General features: G+C 44.0%; 1 protein-coding gene across 2 annotated transcripts in view; it reads right to left on the reverse strand.

Annotated features, from left to right (window-relative positions):
- The window catches only part of SLC39A8 (solute carrier family 39 member 8), a 125074-nt gene that overhangs the window by 87056 nt on the left and 17239 nt on the right, over positions 1-20779 (reverse strand). The gene's annotated exons all lie outside the window — the stretch shown is intronic.

The raw sequence follows: 20779 nt of genomic DNA on the forward strand, positions 1-20779 counted from the left end.
TAACAATCTATGATAATTATTTTTTTACAGAGTAAATATTAATCAAATATGGTATTTAACATGGTGTGTAACAAAAAGCCCTAATCTGACACCCATAAAGGAAGTTACTCTGTACAGAGTTAATTTTTTTTAAGTATTTTTTCGCTATAGATATAACCAATGTAATTGAGTAGTATAGAGGTTATAACACAAAGTAAATTGAATTATGTGCAATTTAAGTCCCCAGAGTCCGTTTTCAAAATTTTTAAGAATGGCTAAAGTTTTGATTATTATTTATTCTGCAACCTAAGCACTCAGGTAAAGGTCATTGTAGAAGGTGTATAAATCTATGTTCCTGGTGTGAAATCTTTCATCCTATCTTTTTAAACGAAGTATGCTGACATTTGTGTTGTCAATAACTGAGCAGCAAAATATAGCAACCTTCAAAGCCTTTCTATTTAATTTACCAATATTTCTCTTTACACCCCAAATCCCAACATGTTTCTTGTACAGCTCTCTCTACTGAGCTGTTAGAAAAAAATATCCGATCTAACCTAGCTGAAAGGAAATAACTTTTTTTGGAAACAAGATACCAATGATGTTGTCATCATTGTTATTATCCTGTTTAATCTGTCTATATTTGCTAGACTGATAAGACCAAGCCAGACTTATAATTTTCTGCCTGGGCAATAAAAAAAATTCCAAGGAATATCAAATTGTTACTAGATAAATGGAAAGATGTCATGTGTTGTGTTTTGGGTCTTCCTTTTATAAGCACTTAAATGAGTTTGTATCATACCCAACATAGGAAAGTCCTAAGGAAATGCTTCTAAAAAGAGCCAAAAAATCTCAACCGGAAATTGTCAATATAGAGATGCAACAGCTAAGGGAATGCATAAGCTTCCACTGCACTCTTCCTAGATATCCTACTAATAGCTCAGCTTGAATGGTCAACTACACTACAGTTTTACCAAGTGAGAGGTAGTTGAGATTTCTTGCCTGCTACTGTAAAATAAATAGGGGGGGGGGGGGTTGGTTGACTTTCTTGATGGCAGTATTTTATACTCATTATCAGTGGCGGCCCATCCATACTGGCACCACCCCCCTGATCCATGCACCTAGCCTCTAATCTACATGCAGGGAGCCGGTCGCATGAATTTCAATGGGTTTTTTTTTAACACATGACTAGAGCCTGAGGCTCTAATTGGCTTCAAAAAAGGGTGAGCTTGGGGCTCAGAGCACTGCGTCCTGAGCCCACCCAGTTGTGTGACAATAGTGAATTAATATTCGCTATTGTCTTCCCAATTCTCCTATCGCCCAATCAAGAAGAGGGCCCTGAGACCTGATTGGCTGGGAGTTTGCAACGGGACTTTGCAACGTCCCTGGAGCAAGAAGTAGCTGGAACAAGGAGCAGCAGACCTACCCCAAATCCTTGTCATCTGCCTCCTAAGGTAAGGAGGCCTCTGATCGTTGTTTTCCTGTCCGATTCCCGCACGGGGGGGTGATCGCCGCCTTCTTGTCCGTCTCCCACAGGGGGATTGCTGCCTTCCCATCCATGTCCCGCAGGGGGGGGGTGACGGGTGGGTGGCGTTGTTTTTTTTTGCCTCCCCAAAATATTGAGCGCCACTACTCATTACACTATGTTAAGATACAGTTGCAGCCTAACTACAGCCACACTGTTTTTTAACTTTAGATTGAGTGGGGAAGAGTTTATATTTCTTTCAGGTTTTAATTTCTGTGTGGAACCCATAAGAATATTTTCCAATACTTTCATCCTCATGACGCCCATAAAAAAATAGAGGTGTAGTTGTCACTGGGAAAGAAAGGCATGGACAGCACTAAAAACAATGTCAGACGTATTTGAGCACCTCTGGGTTTTTTATTTTTTGTTAAAAAAATTTAAAATTACTGAAATTTTTGTTTAAAAAATACAAAACCACGTTATATTTTGTTATTAAAATTTTGCAAACAGGTAATTTTTATCCTTCATTGATGTACACTGATGAGGCTGCACTGATGGGCACTGATAGGCTGCACTCATGGGCACCGATAGGCTGCATTGATGGGCACTGATAAGGCAGCACTGATGGGCACTGATATGCGGCACTGGTGAGCACTGATAGGCGGCACTGATGGGCACTGATGAGGTGGCACTGGTGGGCACTGATAGGTGGCATGGGTAGGCACTGAGAGGTGCCACTGAGAGGTGGCACTGATGGGTGGCACTGATGGGCGGCACTGATGGGCGGCACTGAAGGGCATTGATAGGTGGCACTGAAGGGCACTAATAGGTGGCACTGATGGGTGGCAGTGATGGGCACTGATGGTTGGCAGTGAAGGACACCGATGGGTGGCAGTAATGGGCACTGATCGGCACTGATAGGTGACACTGATAGGCAGCACTCCTAGGTGGCACTGATGAGGCACTGATTGGCACCACTGGTGGGCATTGATAGGTGGCACTCGTGGGCATTGATAGGTGGCACTGATTGCAGGCATTGTTATGCACTGGTGGGCACTGATTCATGGCACTGTTATGCACTGTGGGCACTGGCAAGTGGCACTGGCAGGCGGCACTGGTGGGCACAGATGAGATGGCTGTGCATCTTCCTCTTCGGGACCGAAGCCAGTGATCGGCTTTTCTTTCTCCTCACACTGTCAGCGTGAGGAGAAATAAAAAACGATTACCGATCGTCAGTTTACATCACGTGATCAGCTGTCAGCCAGCTGACAGCTGATCACGTGGTAAGGGGCCGGGATCGGCCCCTTACTCTGATCTGTGATCACCCGAGTCTCATTGACTCGGTGATCACAGCGTGCGGTGCGTGTGCCCTGCAGGGGACACACGGGGAGCATGTAAAGGGGAGGACATCTATTGTCAAAGTAGGTCCATGCTGTAGCCGTCATTCGGCTATAGTGCGGATCTGAAGGGGTTAAAAAAAGTTTTTGGGCTTTAGTTTCATTTTAACATGTACCTCAGCCGAGAAGGATAAAATGAAACTTTGGTCCCATTAAAATGAACAAAGCCTTTCTCCCTTGCCAGTCTAAGTATGATCTCTTTGTAATTCAAGAGCCAGGCCAACATGGATCTCGGTGGATTGTCGGAGGGAAGGGACCGAGGTGGCGTGCAGTGGGCCCGCCCTACCGCAAACAAAGAAGTAAAGACCTCCCTGCCAATTATATCTTGCAGCCATTTTTCTGTAAATGCTGTGGGGTCCCAGCACTTGACCTTTTCGGGGAGCCCCACGATGCGGACATTGTTCCTCCTCAGACGGTTCTCAATTGCATCTGTTTTGGCGTTGGCCTGTGCTGCTTGTTGTATCGCTGCCTTGGTATCTCTGGTGAGTGGAGGCAACTGGTCTTCCACGTCACTAATTCTGCCTTCCACCGCAGTGGTTCTCTCCCTTATTTTTTGGAGGTCCTGTCGCATAAGGGACACTGTTTCTGTGAGACCCCCAAACTGCTCTTTCAGGCCATCCACTGAGGCCGTGCATCGGTGGACTGCACATAGGATTTCACTGAGTGTGGGTTGCTGTGTGTCATCCTGCAGCATGTCAAACGGATCAGGGGTAGGGACAGGGGAATTATACAGAGGTAGTGTGTCATCTGACTCATGTGCAGGAGCCTGTGCTTGCTGGGGGACAGGGCAGCCTGTCCCTTGCAGCTTTTGGGTGTAATAAAGTATGTCCCTGGGCTGCTCCTTACCCTGTAGCTTGTGAGCCTTGAGGGACTTACCCCCGACCTCCTGTTGTTGATCAACGCCACGCACTGCTCTCTGAGGCTGTGGAGTGCAGGTGCCATCTTGGGCCTCCATGGCTGCCGTGGCTGTGGCCTCTTTCTCTCCTTTACGGATCATCATGGGCCTCGTGAAGTGCTGGATATACTCCGGGAGCACCTCGGGTAATGTAGCAGGCAGAATGGGTCAATGCCGGTCCGGATTGTCAGCGGGAAAAAGATCAAAAGAGGATATGCAGCAGGAGCTCCACGTAGTGTGTCCGCTCACATGCCCATGCAGACCACGCCCCCTTTATTTTAACTTGACCCAAAACTACTTAACTCCAGACAAGCCTTAACAAATTTTGGAAACCCTTTAGACATAACCTTATCCTAACATTAACCCTGTTCCTCCACCCAAGTTTAGCCCGTGAGCCATTTTTTAAGCATAATCCCGAAATCCCACCAATATTGCATTCACTTTTGGTTTTTGTGTACTCAGCCTTTAATAAAGCATGAAATGTTATATATGTTTTTACACAAATAGAAGTATTATAGATGCATCTGTAACTTTGGAGTTAGTGTGCTCAGATGGGTTATGCTGTATTTAAAACTATACCATAGTACAGTAGTGGCGAACCTTGGCACCCCAGATATTTTGGAACTACTTTTCCCATGATGCTGTTGCACTCTGCAGTGTAGTTGAGCATCATGGGAAATGTAGTTCCAAAACATCTGGGATGCCAATGTTTGCCATCACTGCCATAGTATATGCATAGTTGTCCCTTAAATTCAAGTAGATCTAAAATCAATTACTAAAATCTTGTATAAGTGTTAACATGTCAGTGTAATTTCAAAAGTTGTTTTAAATCCTTTATTTATTAATATTATTTATTTATATTTAAAATGAGCACAGGGGGACATGGGATGTGTCCCTACCTCTACCGCCATTATCGTCCAGTGCAATGGGGGTTAATAGAGTTGAGGAACCTGTGTGTCAATTATGCCTGCCCTTACCGAACCCCTTCTCCATTCATATAAACTGTACTACTGTATAGTTTCTTTGAATGAAAACGGCCTATAAATGGAAGAGGAGAACCTTTCAATCATCCAACTGTCCTCCATTCACAGATCGCTTTTCATCCATAGAAACTATAGCATACCTCCCAACTTTCTGAGATTGGAATGAGGGACACCTATTAGCAAAAGTATGTAGACATAGGACACACCTCCCTGCCATGCCCTGCTTAAAGGAGAATGGTACAAAAAATAATTGGTTAAACCCACAAGTGCTTTTTTACCACTACTATTTCTTTATATTGGCTTTTGGACATTTACAAATGCAGCAATTTAGAAATTGGATGAATGGTTTTGCACTTTAAAACACTTTTTTATAGATAAGTAGTGCATTTTATATACAACTATATAGATTAGATCAAAATGAGGGACAAATGAGGAGGAATGAGGGACAAAGGGACTTTGTTCCAAATCAGAGACAGTCCCTTGAAATTAGGGACAGTCCCTCCAAATCAGGGACAGTTGGGAGCTATGCTAAAGTAAGGCTACTATTATATGGGGGGGTGGAAAAGGCAGACATAGTCTGCACTATTGATGAGTGCCTACCACAGCTCCCTCAGTTCTGTTAACCCTCTCCACTCCAGAAGATTACAGCAATGGGTGGGGAGTGGGAGAGAGGTCAGAAGGGATACATTTTACCTAAACCAAAAGACAGCAGCACAAGGGAAATGTCACACTGATAGTAAATTATGTTCCTTGTGCTGATTTTTTGTTTTGTTTTGTTTTTTTAAGCTAGGCTTTAAGTTAAAACTATTTTTTTTATTTGTTTTATTTTGGTTAAAGAGAGAGAGATTATGTTATGTCACCAAGACATGGTCTCCAACAGAGACACAGAAAACAATTTAATTGGGGGAGGATAAAAATCTCTGAGGTTTTGTGTCCCCATTAAAGAGAGTATTTTAGTTTCCTGTCCTTATAACACAGCAGATAGTAAGGCCTGGTCCACACCTATGCAGGCTAAAGTTTGCATATTCCAGGTGCATTTCACGTTTTTTTTAATAAACGTTTTTGATCCATTGAAGTCTATGGAACCAAAAACCAGAAAAAAGTGTCTAGCCGTTTCCATAAAATGCACAGATGTGAACGTAACTCATAGGAAACCGTAGGGGTTATTTACTAAAGGCAAATCCACTTTGCACTACAAGTGCACTGCAAGTGCACTTAAAAGTGCACTGAAAGTGCACTTGGAAGTGCAGTTGCTGTAGATCTGAGGGGGACATGCAAGGAAAATAAAAAACAGCATTTTAGCTTGCAAATGATTGGATGATAAAATCAGCAGAGCTTCCCCTCAGATCTCCAGAGATCTACAGCGACTGCACTTACAAGTGGACTTTCAAGTGTCCTTGCAGTGCACTTGCAGTGGAGAGTGGATTTACCTTTAGTAAATCAACCCCCATGCTAAATAGATTGCAGTGTGTTTCTGCAAAATTGGAAACGCACTAAAAAATGAATAGATGTGAACCGGGCCTAAAAGATAATATCACACAGGCTCTAATCCTTTCCTGCTCCATGTCCATACCTAAAAGAAAAGGTTTTTGGCTGGAGCTCCACTTTAACACAGCTAGTGATTAAATACACTTCCAGATATATTTCAAAAGAAAATCATTTTCAAAGGTTGCCTATCCTATGAGCACATTTGGAACTAGCGGTTTTGTGTCTTGGATTAGATAACAGACTGTCTCCAAATGGCTTTCACACATCAGATACCATAAAGGGAGTTACTTTAGAATTTGTGAAAACTGATGACTGCAACATTCTTTACAGATAACTGTGTTTCACTATGTCTGCCAATAAGGTTTGGTAGATAAGAAACAAAATTCATTGAGTATTTATTTGCTGTGTTTCTATTCAGACAAACTTACGTTGAAAACAATAAGCATCCCTATGAGCCAACATACACATTAGTAACAGAACGTAATAACACTATACAGTATATGTAACATTAATTAAAACATACCCAAAACCAAAAATGTATTATATTGCAGCTTACCAATCCTTAAAGCAGCATTAAACCAAAAAGCAAACATTTATTATATGGCAGTTTTTTTTTATTTTTTCACTTTATCCCAAAAGAAACCAAACTGTATGCTGTAACGGATTATAAAGTGTGACTTGGAATTTGACTTCAATCAGTTGGTGCATTTAAATCTGGTAATACGTTTAGTACTACCTTTACCCCAAACTTACTCTACTGCTGTCTGCTGTGCCTCCTGTACTCATTCACCCAGAGTTGTATCTCACTAATACAGGAGGTGTGTTACTGGCCAGATAACCAGGTATAAACAGAGGGGAAAAGTCAAAGAAAAGAAACCAAGTCTAATGATTGGTAGGCTTCAAAATTATACACTTTTGGTTTTGAGTTTTTTTAACAATCAAAATTGCTTTATTGAAAGACAAAATAATAGAACATACAGAAAGAATAACTGAAACAACCAACTTGACATGGTATTGCATCAGTTGCAATTGATAATAAAATAAAGTAAAATAAAGGGGAACAAATAAGACCGTCCAGCAATTTTAACCACTTGCTGCCCGCCATATAGCAAAATGATGGCAGCAAAGTGGTTTAGCTATCCTGATCGGACGTCATATGACGTGATCAGGATAACGGAGCCAGCGCGCAACTGCGCAGCGCTGCGATCAGAGGTGCTGTGTGTCAGTGTGGTATGAAGCCTCTGACAGAGGCCCTCGTCCTCCGTTCACGCTGACCGGGAGAGCCGATCGGCGGCTCTCCCTGTCAGAGGAGGGGTCTGTGCTGATAATCAGCACATTGATTATCAGCACAGCCCCATCAAAAGGTGCCCATCAGCTGCCAATCAATGCCCATCACCCGCCAGCCTGTCCCCCTCTATAAAGCCTGTCAGTGCCCATGAAAGTACAGATCAGTGCCCACAACAGTGCCCAAAAAAAGTGCCAATCAGTACCCCATCAGTAATGCCTGTCAGTGCCCCATCAAAGTGCCACTCAGTAAAGCCTGTCACTAGCTCCTCATCAGTGCTGCCTATTTAGTGACACCTATCAGTGCTCATCAGTGCCGCCTATCAGCGCCGTCAGTGCTGCCTATCGGTTCCCATAAGTTTTTTTTTTTCAAAATTGTCGCTTTTTTCGTTTTATAGGGCAAAAATTAAAAACTGCAGAGGTGATCAAATACCACAAAAAGAAAGCTATATTTGTGGGAAGAAAATGATACAAATTTATTTTGGGTACAGTGTTGCATGACTGCGCAATTGTCTTTCAAAGTGCGACAGCGCTGAAAGCTAAAAATTGTCCTGGGCAGGAAGGGGGGAAAGTGCCTGGTATTGAAGTGGTTAAGGAGGGGCTACATATCCTCTAAGGGGGAAAGGGAAGGGAGGGGGGGCAGATAGTGGAAGGAATGGAGGGTCTAGGAGGCATTGCAACAGTACAAGTATAGAAACCCTGGTCTACTGGAAAGTCCACGGCTGCCACACCTTTACAAATTTCCAGAGGCAACCACAACTGACGTACGTCAATTTGTAAAGAGCGCAGCATCAATCGTAGCCTTTCAGGATGACAGATTAGGTGGAGCAGAGGAGGACCATTTGCAAATAATCTCTTTCTAGCATAGAATAGTAAATAAGAGATCCGCAGTTTGCTATGATGAGATCTCTGAGCTTAATCAGGGATCCCCAACAGAACCAGTTCAGGAGACATAGAAATCGACTAGTTGAGCTTAACCACTTCAGCCCCAGAAGGATTTACCCCCTTAATGACAAGGCCATTTTTTGCGATACGGCACTGCGTCACTTTAACTGACAATTACGCGGTTGTGCGACATTGTACCCAAACAAAAATGGTGTTCTTTTTTCCCCACAAATAGAGCTTTCTTTTGGTGGTATTTGATCACCTCTGGGGTTTTATTTTTTGCACTATAAGCAAAAAAAGACCAACAATTTTGAAAAAAAAAAAAATATATTTTTTTACTTTTTGCTATAAATAAATAAATAAAAAAATAAAATAAATATTTCTTCATCAGTTTAGGCCAATATGTATGTGTAAAAGTTATGGCATCTACAAAATAGGGAATAGATTTAGAGCGATTTTATTATTATTATTTTTTTACTAGTAATGGCGGTGATCAGCGATTTTTAGCGGGACTACGACATTGCAGTGGACAGATCGGACACTTTTGACACTTTTTTGGGACCAGTGACATTATTACAGTGATCAGAGCTAAAAAATATCCACTGATTACTGTATAAACACTGGCAGGGAAGGGGCTAACACTAGGGGGGATTACGGGGTTGGGAGAAGGAAAAGGAAAAAAAGGAACTGCGCTGTACCCTAAAACCATATAAATGAACATATGTGTACAAAATAAAAATAGTGAAATACTTTGACTAATTGAAATGATGAAAAATCAAACCAGTACCTGGCTGTTATCACATATAAATACACCAATACTACAAAGCATAAGTGAACCAAAAACCAGAAAATAAAAAATGGAAAATAGAAAATAAAAACACCAAGTCCATAAATAAATTAGACACTAGGTAGTAAGAAGAAGCCCTTGATCGCTCTTCATAGGGATCGGTGTACAAAAGAGAGAAATAAAGAAACCACCCAACGTAGTGATCCTCCACCACCTGAAGTGCACGCTTACCAGATAGTAAGCTTAGATAAGCTTAATCGAATAAACTGGAAGCCAGATAGACAGGGATCTGAAGCGTCACTCTGTGTGTTATACCAGGCAGCAGATGGACTGGGTGAAGTGAAGACCTGGATATCCGACCAGCATCAAAACATCCCTTTGGCGGCGTGGCCGCAGACAGATTAGAGGAATACTAATCCCAGGATTACAGACATAGGAATAAAAAATGGATATCCATAGTGTGTCTCCGTAGATATGGTTTATTAAAAACAAGTAGAAACACTTACAATTTTGCCATGAAAGAGAGCGGAATTCGCCGGCTGGCTGGCGAGCGCCCGTCCTAATGAGAGGCGATGTCACAATATTTAACCTCCTTAAAAACTCTGCAGACTATCTGCCTTATTTAAAGCTGAGCTCCAGGCAGATTTTTGCAACCTTCTCAAACGAGGTCTTGCGGAGGCACCCAACATCAAAGGAAGCTATTTATTACGGCCAATAACTGGGAGGAGACTTAGAGAAGAGCCGCCAAAACCGCTCTCCCCGGGATGACACTTCCACAGATCCCACTTGTAGAGCTCCGCTCCCTCCTCCTCCTATACACGCCCCCAGACCTCCCAGACACCGGCTCTGCGCGCTGGGATTACGGGGTTAAGTGTGTCCTAGGGAGGTGTTTCTAAATGTGGGGGGGGGTGTACTGACTGGGAGTACAGAGAGATCGCTGTTCCTGATCACTAGGAACAAATGATCTCTCTGTACTCCCCTGTCAGATTTGTTACATTTTTTTGCACAATGATTTTTATAGTAGAGCAGTGCATGTGTCAGTAGTTTTTTTTATTATTATTATTTTATTTAAATTTTTTTACAATTCTATTTTTTTTTTTTTTTTTTTACAATTTAGTTTTTATTTTTTTCACATTTTTTCACTTTGCTTTTGGGGGAAGGGGGCAGTTGATGGTTTCAGTAGAGCAGTGGTTGGTGTCAGTCATTTTTTAAATTTTTATTATTTTATTTTTATTATTACAGTTTTATTATTTTTTACTACTTTATTTGTTTATTACTTTTTACAAGTTAACTTTTTTGTTATTTATTACAATTTTTTAAAAGCCCTGTTGGGGGGGCTTTGGTGAGATATCAGGGGTCTCTACAGATCCCTGAAGTCTCCCTTTTAAGACAGAGAAAGGGACTGAGAAACATTCCCCAGTCCCTTTCACTGTATCCCCAGCTGCACTGCAGCTGAATCAACAGGAGACAGAGGTTCTGGTCAATTCACAAACTGAAGCAGAGTAAACTCAGTTATTAATGAACAGAGTCAGTGATCGGTATGGGTCACTGACTCTGTTCATTCAGACAAGAAAGGGGCCATATTTACTGGTCCCTTCCCCGCTCTCCATCCTGATACATCCCTGCAGCAGGTGGCGGAGGGGAGAGGAGGGAAGCCGGCAGCACTGCAGGGGGGTGAGGGGGGGTGAGGTGGGGAGCCAGGGGAATGCACAGGGGAGCCCAGAGAGCAGGGGAAATCTGATGGACAGTCAGGGGTGATCAGTGCAGTGGGACAATTACAAGCACCAATATCCCTTTATGACTTTCCATGAAGCAGCTGAAAGCTGCAGGAGGGAGAGGAGGAGAAGTGGCTTTCAGCTGCTTCATGGAAAGCTATACAGGAATATCGGTGCTTGTAATTGCCCAACTACCCCCCCTTACCTCACTGATCACTCCGACTGTCAGAGATTCCCCTGTTTTAGGAGGTACCAGGAGCATTTATTGGACCCCCTTCTGGCCCTTGGGCCATGACTGAATGGTCAGTCCAAACCTGCTGGGCCTATATTAAAGTAGGGGCCTGGAGCTAATACTTCAGTAGTCCTTATATTAATTTAGCCCTGAGTGGAGGAATACCCCCCCCCAATCGGAATACAATAGAACAGCAGGGTGGATTCCCCCATCTACATCAAGTGTGTGAATGGAGGAATTGATTTATTTATTTTCAGTCCACTGACCTCAGCCATATATGGCCAGCTTCAGACAGAAAGTGTGTTACTGGCTGGATCAGATCAAAAAAGGAAAGAAAAACTGGCTAAAAAAAAAATGCAGCTGCCACCTTCATAATCTACAACATTTTGTCTTTGGGTTTATATATGTTTTACGTAAATGTTTGACTGTTTTCATCTTAATACCAGACACAAGACAAAAGCTGGCCAGTAGATTTTGATCCATGTATGGCCACTCCCACTCAACAGTAGTTCTAATGATTGACTCCTGTCCAATGGGAATGTTGGAAATGTTTTTTTTCGATCAGTGGCTGCAGCCAATGAGCTGAGAGTACCCACTTTCAGAATACAACGTCTTAGCAGGGAGGATTTCTTTATCCACCTTCTCTTGTGTAGATGGAGGAATCCATGCTTTAAAAAAAAAAAAAAAAGTCCTTCTATGGTCAACTAAATATTAGCAGGATTACATTTCTAATAGATCCAGTTGTTGTTTTTTAATCAAAATTGCAGCCTAGACGCTCAAGAAAGTCATAAGATTGCTATATACTGCTGATAAGAAAGGGTATTTAGCATTTTATATTTACTAAAATAATTTCATTTCCATGTTCTGTGTACTGTGGGAGACCAGATATAGTGAATGCAGGGTCCTGGGTTTTGTAACACTTTAAGGTTTTTTTTAGTTGAGTTGGCAACAGTTTTGAGGGAGGCGGTCAGAGCAAAGTAGATCTGCAGAGGATCCATGCTTGTAATTACAAGCCAATGCATAGCTGAGCTTTTACTGGAAGTACACATTAACAAAATTACTAACTGTACTATGCTATATTTAATTCTGTGACAACCCCTTATCTACACTGGGACTGAAACAGAGAAAATAAGAAGATTGTATATTAAAGTCAGGTCCTACTAAACTAATAAATAGCTGAAATTTTCACAACTATTCTATCACCAGCTGAATACACTTTCCAAACACCTCTTGTATAAATACAATGGTTGCATGTCTTGTAAAAAATAACTTGAACTGGACCTTATTTATTTTGGATTTTGTCCAATGATGATATTATTTCAGCATGGACAGCACAACCAGCCATTGTGTAAGAAAATTAAATCTGTAATTTTGCAGTAACAGATTCAAAACTGAATGCATCCTGTATAAAGAAACACATTGTTACTCTCATGATGTCTTATTGGAATTACCATCTGACTTAAGATATGATGGCTTTATGCTTTTCACATCAATCAATTGGAGACAAAAGAATGTTCCAAGTGCAAATAGGTGGAACATTCCTGCAAATGGTTTCGGCTCAGGTGCGCCTTTTTAAATTAATCCTCAACATTGAAGTGGAATGTACTTCCCCCTCTTGTAGAGTTAAACACTAATGCCCCATACACACGATCGGACATTGATCGGACATTCCGACAACAAAATCCATGGATTTTTTCTGACGGATGTTGGCTCAAACTTGTCTTGCATACACACGGTCACACAAAGTTGTCAGAAAATCCGGTGACGTAAAACATGTACGTTGGGACTATAAACAGGGCAGTAGCCAATAGCTTTCATCTCTTAATTTATTCTGAACATGCGTGGCACTTTGTGCGTCGGATTTGTGTACACACGATCGGAATTTCCGACAAACAATTTTGTTGTCGGAAAATTTTATAGCAAGCTCTCAAACTTTGTGTGTCGGAAATTCCTATGGAAAATGTGTGATGGAGTCCGACAACAAGGTCCTATCACGCATTTTCCGTTGGAAAATCCGACCGTGTGTACAGGGCATTAAAGTGGAACTTGACCTAAATTTAAAAAAAAAAATGCAAATAAGCAGGATTTTTAATGCAGAAGGAACATGCTACATCTCCTCTGCATTAAAGTTACTTGCCTGCCTGTTCACACAGTGCACTGAGCTGCGCATGTGTAGCTCAGTGTAAGAATTTCGGCAATGCCAAAATGACTGAACTAATGCCAGGACAAGGTCATCTAGAGCCCAGGGTGAACTTGCCAAACTGCGTACCTCCCCCAAGATTTATGAACATTGGGTGTCAGCAAAAATCCCCCCACAAAAACACTGAGCTCTAATCTGCATGCTTACCCCTTAAGCGTAAATTCCCGCTCCTCCCAGTACAAATCCACCCCTTCTGAAATCCCCCCCCTCTCAGCACAAATCTTTGCCCCACCCATCCCTCAAATTCCCCCAGCTCAAATGCCCCCCGCCCCCAAAAAAATTCACCTCTCCTAGTACACATCCTCTCCGCTCCCCCCCCCCCCACACACACACCTCAAATCCCCCCTCCCAGCACAAATCCCCCCCTAAATGCCCCCTCCTTATACAAATCTTTTCCCCCACCACCCCTCCCTACACAAACTCCCAAAATGTCAGTGGCCGGCAGGAGCGCTCCAGGACATCGCAGCGCTGCAGAGAAGGTGAGTATAGTTCCACTTTAAAGCTTAAGTTTAGTCTGCTTATAGTTAGACTTAGCTGGCTCCTCCTTTTCTGAAACAGCTTCCTGAAAACATCACAAGACCCTGTTTCAGTATTCTTCTAAAGTGCTCTCAGCCCTGATGCAACTTATTCTTGAGAGTAGTTATATGAATATCATAATTCATTTATGGGTGGAATGTCAGTCTGGAGGAGTGGGTGTTCCTAAGCAGACTGCTGAACATCCACGATTGAAAGAACCGTGTGTGAAAGAAGCTTACAGTGTGCAGTGAAATCAGAATAAGCAATTTCAGTACAGGAGAGGGGCCTGTAGAACCATGGAAGACCAAAGTAAAGGCTGGAGTGCAGCTAAATATCTTCAGTAAAGCAATTAATACACTTTATGTCAACCAGAGCCAGAGTTTTACATGGGTCATGATACTTGTAAACTGAGCCCTGACCTTGCAATGTGATTGGCTGCACAACACTGACATCATCAGCTCATCATGGCCGCACACCATGCCTACCAAGCCCCTATCATCAATAGTTGACTTATATATATGTAGAGGAGAGGTTGGTTTACAATGGCAGGAGATGGCAACAGGAAAAGCAAACAAGCAATGTCTCAAGATGCCTTTTTTAATTTTAGAGAAGGACCCAGGGATCATCACCGGGTATTATTTTAATGACAGCTGCATATTTAACAATTCACATCCTAGGGTCTATCCTTTTCTCTCTGGTGTCAACCTTATCCTGTGTGCCCAGACCAGCATGATGATGCACCCCCATGGTATGTGTCCTTGACAGTTTTGGACCACAGGAAGTGAGTTAGATCATGGTAGGCAACCCCAGCACTCCAGCTGTGGTAAAAGCTACAAATCTCATCATGCTTCTGCCTCTGGGAGTCATGCTTCTGGCTGGCAGAGGCTTGCAATGCATCATGATACTTACAGTTCTACAACAGCTGGAGTGCTGAGGGTTGCTTACCCTTGGTTCAATGGCGCAGGACGTCATTCAACCCAGAAGATGGGTGGTGGCCAGGATCAGAGGAATACATGAATGACAACAATGGAACTTGGTGAAGACAAGGAAGTAGAGATTTTCTTTTTAAATTAAAACTCCAGATATGCTTTAAAATATTGATAATACATTACTATATTATAGCATATATAAGAGTTAGTGATTGGGTTTACATACTGTAAACAAACAGAACCTTACTTGGCCATGACCGGATGTTTGAAATGAACATGGGTTACTGCAATGCTCTTCACCTCATTGTCCATACCAGACACCCCATCCTCAGGGCTCCTCAGCAATCCTGAGTTCCCTCACCATCCATTGCACCCATTACACAGATAGGCTTATGGCTGAGGAGTTTTGTAGCAAGATGGAAGGAGTCTGATGGGAAATGAGAAACTAGTATCCCATCAGAACCACCTTGCGTTAGATTGACAGGCCTCTAAGGCTGTGGAGTAGGGTGTGTGTGGTCTGATGAGGAACTCTGGGACTGGTTCCCCATCAGGTTCACCTCCTGTGTGACTTGTCATTGGGCAAATATGAGCTTTGCCAAATTCAGGTAAGGACGTCAACAAGAATCCATGGCCCTTTTGTTACCATTCAGCTTTTGGCCAAGAACTCTAAATGCTGAATGGGGCCAGGGATAGAACCCTGTGCTGAAAGCTGTGACATTGATGCAGTTACCTAGCAAAAACATGCTTCACTATGAGCACTGGCGTTTCTCCATGAACTGTAGCGGTATTCATTTTCTCATGTTACTTGAGCTGATGTTAATGCGGTCACGGACCTTTGTTTGCACATTGGGTAAGTGAAAGCAGGAAATACAAAGCCACTGAAAAAGCCTGGTTTCTAAACATGTGGCTTTCTGCATACTCAGAAATCTGTAAAAGTAAAAGACATTATATTGGATAAGGATGTCCAAGAAAGGAATGTTTTACAAAATTTTTTTTCTTATTTTGCCATATAAATTGTACTGCCATTTCTTTAATATATTATGTTTTTGGAAGATTGGGATAATATTGTGTGTGGTTAAGGTGGTCTATGCCATTTTTCTTTCTATCCCTGCTTACAGTACCTGTGCATATTGGCTGTTGCAAGCGCTTTAAAGTGTTACTAAACCCACAACAGTAAAATCAGTCTGTATATGCAGCATAGCATGCTTGTTATACTCACTGTGGAACTTAAGGGGTTACTCCTCTGCTGTCATGAAAGACGTCCTGTTAGTTCAGCCGTCGGCGGAAGATCGGTTAACAGAACTATTGTCAGTAGAACCAGAGGACGCGTTCGGAGACGCGTTGACACGAACGGACGCATGCGGGTGCGCGCTAATACGAGCGGGTGTACGCGGGTACACGATGAGACGAACGGGCACGTACGATCGGTACTCGGGCGTGCACGTGTGCACGCAGCGGCGCGCAGACGTGCGGTGTGACAGCTTTTGGCGCCATTAGGCCTATTTAAAGGTGCCTGTCAGCATGCTTCCTTGCTGTCCGGTCTACAGCGTTCCCTGTGACCCTAAGCTTCCAGTATACCTGTTTACCTGATTCCTGTTACCCGGCTTGTTCCTGACTTCTCCTGTTTGCTGCCAGTCCCTGACCTCGGCTTGTCTGACGATTCTCCTGCCTCATCCTTCAGTTATTACCTGCCTGTCTGTTGCCGACCCGGTCCGTGCCCTGACTACTCTCCTGGTTCCGTTTTGTACCTGCTCTGCTTACCTGTGTTTTGACCCGGCCTGTCTGACTTGTAAAGTGCTTCCAGTGGTACTACAGAACACCTCCCAGTTGCCTGTTGTTCCTGAGTTCCTGCCAGTGGCTCCAGTGTTCCTGATAGTTCTCCTGCTGCTGCACCAGAGGTCCGGATCAACCCTACACCTGCCACTTACCAAGCACTTGTGGCCCCCTGCGCTCTTGAGTCCCTGTCTTCTCTATCAGGGGCTCTCGAACCAGAGGCACACGAGAGGCTACTCCTTGCATTCTGGGCTCCACCACCAGGTACGTGACAGTACCGGACAGCCATGTCTGAGCCCACGCAGGGAGCCTCTCCTATGGATGAACTCTGCCGCCATCTTGCTGGACTTACCCAGGCAGTAAAGAGCCTACAAGAAGGCTACACCCAGATGGAAGGCCAAGTCCAGGCCCTAGCAGCTTCTACACCTCCAGTATCCGGGACTTCTGCTTCATCATCAGTGGTCATGTTGCCGCCTGAACCCAGGGTCCCCACGCCTGAAAGATTTTCGGGTAACCGGAGCAAATTCAGGTCCTTCCGCAACTCATGTGAGCTCTTTTTTGCCCTTCAACCAAGGACTTTCTCCCTGGAAGCCACCAAGGTGGGGTTCGTGATCTCGCTGCTGACCGGCGAGCCCCAGTCCTGGGCCCATCGCTTGTTAGAAAAGAAAGACACCTCACTTGATACTCTGGATACCTTCTTTCGGGCTATGTCATCCCTATATGAAGACCCACAGCTGACTGCCACGGCAGAGACAGCCTTGCACACCCTACAGCAAGGCCGCAGACCTGTTGAGGACTATGCATCAGAATTCAGACGCTGGAGTTCCGATACAAATTGGAACAATGCCGCCCTACGGTATCAGTTCCGTATGGGCCTTTCAGAATCCTTGAAGGATGAACTAGCCCGAGTGGGCCTTCCTGAGACTCTAGAGGACCTCATAGACCTTTCCATCCAAATAGACAGACGCCTAAGAGAACGACGTACAGAGCGATCTTCTGGCCCGGCTCGTCCTGTCTGGATGCTGCCCCGGGTGCCTAGTTCTCCCCACTCCGCTCCTCCAGCTTCTACTACCATGACTTCAGATACACCAGAACCAATGCAGCTGGGACTCTTACGGCCATCTCTCACTCCTGAAGAGCGTCAACGCCGTCGGGCTGGTAACCTGTGCCTATGTTGCGGGGAACCCGGACACTTTGTACAGACATGCCCGGCCAAGCTTCGTAAGTGCCTCTCTGTTTCTCCTGCTCTTACCCCAGCTTCACTGAATAATATGTCTCATCTGGCTGTCCCGCTTCTTTTACAGCTCCCAGGAGGGAATATACCAACCAGCGCTATCATTGATTCCGGGGCCTGCAGTGGCTTTATAGACTTGTCCTTCGCTTCCAGACATCATATTCCCATCCGGCCCAGGGCGAAAGGACTTTTAGTATATCTGGCCGATGGTTCTACCCTCAGATCAGGACCAGTAACCCAGGAAACAGTACCCATGCTTACCACCATTGCTGGCACTCATCAAGAGCTACTTTGTCTGGACGTCATTGAATCTCCTCTATTCCCCATCATATTGGGCATGCCTTGGCTCAAGGCCCATAATCCACAAGTTGATTGGGCCTCAGGAAAAATTGAATTTCCTTCCTCTTATTGCCACCAACACTGTCTACCAGAAGTTACTCAAGCTCCCTCTGCCCTGTTGTGCATGGAAACTGATGCCGAGACCCGTCAAGTTGTACCTGAAGTCTACCATAGCTTTCTGGACGTTTTCAGTCAAAAAGGGGCCGAGACCCTTCCTCCCCACCGGCCATATGACTGTCCGATTGAGCTTCTCCCAGGGGCAGAGATTCCTTTTGGGAGAATATTTCCTTTATCAGAGTTAGAACTAGGAGTATTAAAAACTTACATTGACGATAATCTTAAGAAAGGCTTCATCCAACCCTCCACATCCCCGGCAGGAGCAGGAATCTTTTTTGTGGAAAAGAAAGACCATTCTTTGCGCCCTTGTGTGGATTATCGGGCGCTCAATAAGATTACAATCAAGAACCGTTATCCCTTACCATTAGTGCCAGAACTTTTTCAGAGGCTGGGGTCTGCAGTAGTGTTTTCAAAGTTAGATCTTCGTGGTGCCTACAACCTTGTCCGCATTCGCAAGGGAGACGAATGGAAGACTGCTTTCCGTACCCGGTTTGGGCACTTCGAATATTTAGTTATGCCTTTCGGACTCTGTAATGCTCCTGCCACATTTCAGCATTTTGTAAATGACATTTTCAGAGACTACCTTGACCTGTTTGTTGTTATTTATCTAGATGACATTCTAATCTTCTCTTCTTCCCTAGTTGAACACCGTGAACATGTCAGAAACGTTTTGACCCGACTTCGCCTACACGGCCTTTACGCCAAGCCTGAGAAATGTGTCTTTGAGCAGGAGAGTATTCAGTTCTTTGGTCTTATTATCTCTGTGGAAGGCATCAAAATGGACCCTCAGAAGGTCTCCGCCATTCTGGACTGGCCCGCCCCCACTGACAAAAAAGGGATTCAACGTTTCGTGGGATTTGCGAATTTTTATAGAAAATTCATCAAGGGATTCTCCACCATCATTGCTCCCATTACAAGATTGACCCAACAGGGCCTCAAGTTCCACTGGTCTACGGAAGCTCAGATGGCCTTTACTACACTGAAGGATCTGTTTGTCTCAGCCTCAGTTTTAAAACATCCTGATTCCACGTTACCCTACATCCTGGAGGTGGACGCTTCGGAGATAGCGGTCGGTGCAGTACTCTCCCAAAGACAGGGGCCTAGGGCTCTTCTGCACCCAGTCGCTTTTTTTTCCCGTAAATTATCAGAAGCAGAAAAGAACTATGACGTGGGTGATCGAGAATTGTTAGCGATCAAAGCTGCGTTGGAGGAATGGCGATACCTGTTAGAGGGAGCAGCCCATCCGATTCTTGTTTATACAGATCACAAGAATCTAGAATATTTAAAGACTGCCAAGAGGTTGAAACCACGACAGGCCAGATGGGCACTGTTCTTTACTAGATTTTCTTTCCATATTACCTACCGCCCCAGGTCAAAAAATATCAAGCCTGACGCTCTGTCACGGATGTACAGCGATTCGGAAGCACCTTCCCCACCAGATACCATCTTGTCCGCAGGGAACTTTCTGTTACTCCAAGGGGATCTACTGTCACAGATCAAGCAAGCCTCCAGGAACGTTTCCGCTCCACCTGATACAACCCTACAGGCCAGAGATGATCTTCTGTGGTTTAAGGATAGGATCTTCGTACCTCAGGAGGTGCGAACGGCAGCTCTTAGTTCTTGCCATGACCATATGTTAGCCGGCCACTTTGGAGTACATAAAACATCTGAACTTCTTCAGCGCACGTTCTGGTGGCCATCATTAAGAAAGGATTGCAAGGACTACGTGGAAGCATGTGTCACCTGTATCCAAAATAAAGGTAGCAAGTCTAAGGCCTGGGGCCTGTTAAAACCACTATCTGTCCCGGAGAAGCCATGGAGGATGATCTCCATGGATTTTATTGTCGAGTTGCCACCTTCTGAAAGCTACACTACGATCTTCGTAATAGTGGATAGATTATCCAAGATGGCACATTTCTTACCAATGAAAGGTACCCCTACTGCTGCTGAAACTGCCAGGACATTTATTAAGGAGGTGGTGAGGCTTCATGGCATCCCTGCCAATATTACTTCCGATCGGGGGGTACAATTCACCTCGAGGTTTTGGAGAGCTCTCTGTGAATCCCTGAAAATTGATCTTGCCTTCTCTTCTGCCTATCACCCCCAAACAAATGGCCAGACGGAGAGAACGAATCAGACGCTGGAGCAGTATCTGCGCTGCTTTTCCTCGTTCTCCCAGGATGATTGGGCTCCGCTTCTTCCCATTGCCGAATTTGCATACAATAACTCTGTTCATTCCGCTACAAAACAAACACCATTTTTTGCAAATTATGGGTTCCGGAGTGTCCAGTACCAGCTGTTCAAGAAAACCTAAACTTCTTTGAATCAAATAATAAGCTTCTGCAAGAGACTATGGCAAGGACCCAGAACTACAACAAAGAGGTGTTTGATAAGAAGAGAAGGGGGGAGCTTGATCTTAAACCTGGAGATTTGGTTTGGCTATCCACTTTGAATCTAAGATTGGCTTGTCCTTCCAAAAAATTGGGTCCCAAGTTCGTGGGTCCTTTTCCAGTGACAAGAAAAATTAATAATGTGGCCTACGAACTAAAGCTACCAGAATCATT

Source organism: Aquarana catesbeiana, linkage group LG01 (assembly GCF_042186555.1).
Source record: "Aquarana catesbeiana isolate 2022-GZ linkage group LG01, ASM4218655v1, whole genome shotgun sequence".
Classification (NCBI taxonomy): domain Eukaryota; kingdom Metazoa; phylum Chordata; class Amphibia; order Anura; family Ranidae; genus Aquarana; species Aquarana catesbeiana.